General features: G+C 38.0%; 1 protein-coding gene across 3 annotated transcripts in view; it reads left to right on the top strand.

Moving 5' to 3' along the window:
• The first annotated feature begins 1,793 nt into the window (after positions 1 to 1,793).
• The window catches only part of ntng2a (netrin g2a), a 25,852-nt gene continuing 24,929 nt past the window's right edge, over positions 1,794 to 2,716 (top strand). For 2 of the 3 annotated variants that reach the window (XR_003039565.2, XM_025008075.2), the window contains exon 1: positions 1,794 to 1,899. The gene's annotated coding sequence lies outside the window, so the exon portion shown is untranslated. The remainder of the gene's footprint in view (positions 1,900 to 2,716) is intronic. The other variant, XM_025008076.2, reaches the window with a different exon arrangement.

Below are 2,716 nucleotides of genomic sequence, written 5' to 3'. Positions count from 1 at the left end.
GGAACCAAATATTTCAGCCGTCTGAAATAATCGGTTCCCCCTCTAAAACACAGGACAAAAATAATTTACCAACTACTCCTTAACTGTGTTTATTCCTCTGTATTATGATATTATTAGCACATTTTATTTTTAAAAGAATGGTGTTTTGTTTTTTTTTAATGAGAAATATTTGCCCCTCTAAACAATTCTGTTAATAGTCATTATTTACGGAGACGCAGGGGGAACCGTATCTGATGGGGGAACGCGGCTCGACGTAACAGCAGCAACTCGAGCACATTGCTGCCCCCTATATGTCAGGAGGACAAATAACACCTTTTCTGTTAAAATTGCCAACCCGCCATAGTGGCGTGTGCGTTGATCAAATTCAAATATTTACCTGCATTTGGCCGGTGGCGGGTGCTAATTTCCACCCCTGCCAATATCAGATAGAAATGTCACATGGTATTATAAAACAACTGCCAACTCAACTCAGTCAGAATGGGCAACCACTATGAGCTGTTCATTTCAGGTTGGAGTTTCTGAACTGTTCTTTATACTTTTGGCCACTAGATGTCGCCAAAGAGGACCGTGTTGAAAAGCTTTGGGTAATGAACTCTTTTTAGAAACAAGCTTCAGAAACGCTTCATTTGGTCATCTCTATGAAGAGCACTTTCTTCATAGATGAAGAGCTTAGAAATGAGTACAAGGAGGGCTGACGAATAAGCAGTCCCTCAGTGACATTTACCAATCCAACGATATGGAGTGACTCAACTCAGCCTTAAATACTTATCATCAAGCAACAGCTGTTGGGATGATTGCAACGAAATTTCAGCAAACTGTTGTGAGAAGCTTGTGGAAGGAAACCCACAATGTTTGGCCCAAATCATACAGCTTAAAGGCAACTCTACCAAATGCTAAGAAAATGGAGGAAACTTGTGACTTTTAAAAAAGTAATAGTAATAGAAAAAATTATCTATTTTATTATTTAACTAATTAACAAATATAAATAATTTTGAGAATCCTAACTGACAAAAAACAAGAAAGGTTTAGTCTAAATTAACACCAGAAAACAATGGTTCTGTTTCTTTTTATACAGTAGGTAGAAACATCTGGTTACAGCTGTATTTGTCCGTAATTTTTTCACTTTTTTCAGATGAAGGTACCCTAAGCAGAAGACAAAAAAAACATGTCATTATAAAATACTGTCAAAAAGGTTTCCCAATTTATTTACTCTTACATTTCTTCCCCTAAAATTTTAAGTCACCAATAAATATATCTCTCCTTCAGTCTGATAATTGATTCTTACAAAGAAACAAGAAACAAAGTCCAAAATAATGGATGGATTTTTTTCTTTACCAGAATTTTACCCCTTAAGGAACAAAAAAGATTCTATTCTATTCTATTCTATTCTATTCTATTCTATTCTATTCTATTCTATTCTATTCTATTCTGCTCTATTCTGGTCCTGACTCTGACAATGATGATCCTTTGGGAGGAACCCATTCACATTGTTTAAGTCTGAACATAAAGCGATTCAAAAGTATATAGGTGTTCCTTGCTGTGTGCAGAATTTTACTTTTTCAGTTTTTAAACATCACATGTATGAATAAATACTTGTGAGGCACAACCTCAGTAGTATTAATAATAATCAGTTATCGAGTCAGAAGGTGGGAGATTAAAGAGTCAGTTGAGTTTCAGTCATCAAAGCATTAAAAGCTCTGAGAGGAGGAGGAGCCGGAGAAGGAGGAGTAAAAGGATTAAAACGTTGAACTGAGAAAGGAGAGCCAAGAAAGAGGGAGGATTAACTGGAAGGGGACGGTAAGAAGGAAAAAAAACACAAACAAGAAGAGCTGCAGGAGGAAGAGTTTTCGGTTATTTTACCTGAAGACCCTCAGAGAGACAGAGGTGAGTGATAGACAGGTGAGTAACAGAGAGACAGGTGAGAGACAGACAGAACGTGAACCAAACAAGGACTGGCTGCAGAGTTAAAGGGGTTTTATACATCCAGTGACATCTAGAATGTCTGTGAAGTTTTCTCACTTGTGTTTTTGTGCTGTAACACTGTAAAGTCATTGCTCCTGAACCAGAACCACCTCTGGATCTGGTAGATTTGTCATAGAGACTTCACAATAGAAGTATTAGAGTGGAAATGTTACAGATATTACAGGGCAGGTGATACAGTTGAGGCATTAAAGTGAAATGGTGGTGTACAGAGCTGTTACAGTGGAAGCACAATTTTGGAGGTGTTACAGTAAGGGTTTTAACGATGTCTTTACAGTGAAAGTGTTACAGTGGAGGCATTACAATGAAAGCACTAAAGTGGAGATATTACAGTGATGTTGCATTCACAGTGACAACTTTACGGTGCCAGTTTAGGTCAGACCTTTACTGTCCCTGAAGGGGAAGTTTGGCTTACTGCATTGTTACATTTAAATCAATAAAACAGCTGCAGCTGCTCGTGTTCTCACTAAAACCAGGAAGATAGAGCGCATAACACCAGTTTCAAAGTCCCTACACTGGCTCCCTGTAGCTCAAAGAATAGACTTTAAAATACTGTTGTTAGTTTATAAATCACTGAACGGTTTATTAAAGATCTGTTATCGCTGTACCAACCGTCTAGACCCCTCAGATCTTCTGGTTCTGGACTGCTCTGCATCCCCAGAACCAGAACCAAACGAGGAGAAGCAGCTTTCAGTTTCTATGCACCACAAATTTGGAACAAACTTCCAGAAAACTG

The sequence above is a fragment of the Kryptolebias marmoratus genome, linkage group LG1 (assembly GCF_001649575.2).
Source record: "Kryptolebias marmoratus isolate JLee-2015 linkage group LG1, ASM164957v2, whole genome shotgun sequence".
In the NCBI taxonomy this organism is placed as follows: domain Eukaryota; kingdom Metazoa; phylum Chordata; class Actinopteri; order Cyprinodontiformes; family Rivulidae; genus Kryptolebias; species Kryptolebias marmoratus.
The sequence above is the reverse complement of the archived record's forward strand: the minus strand, read 5'-3'. Positions and strand labels throughout refer to the sequence as shown.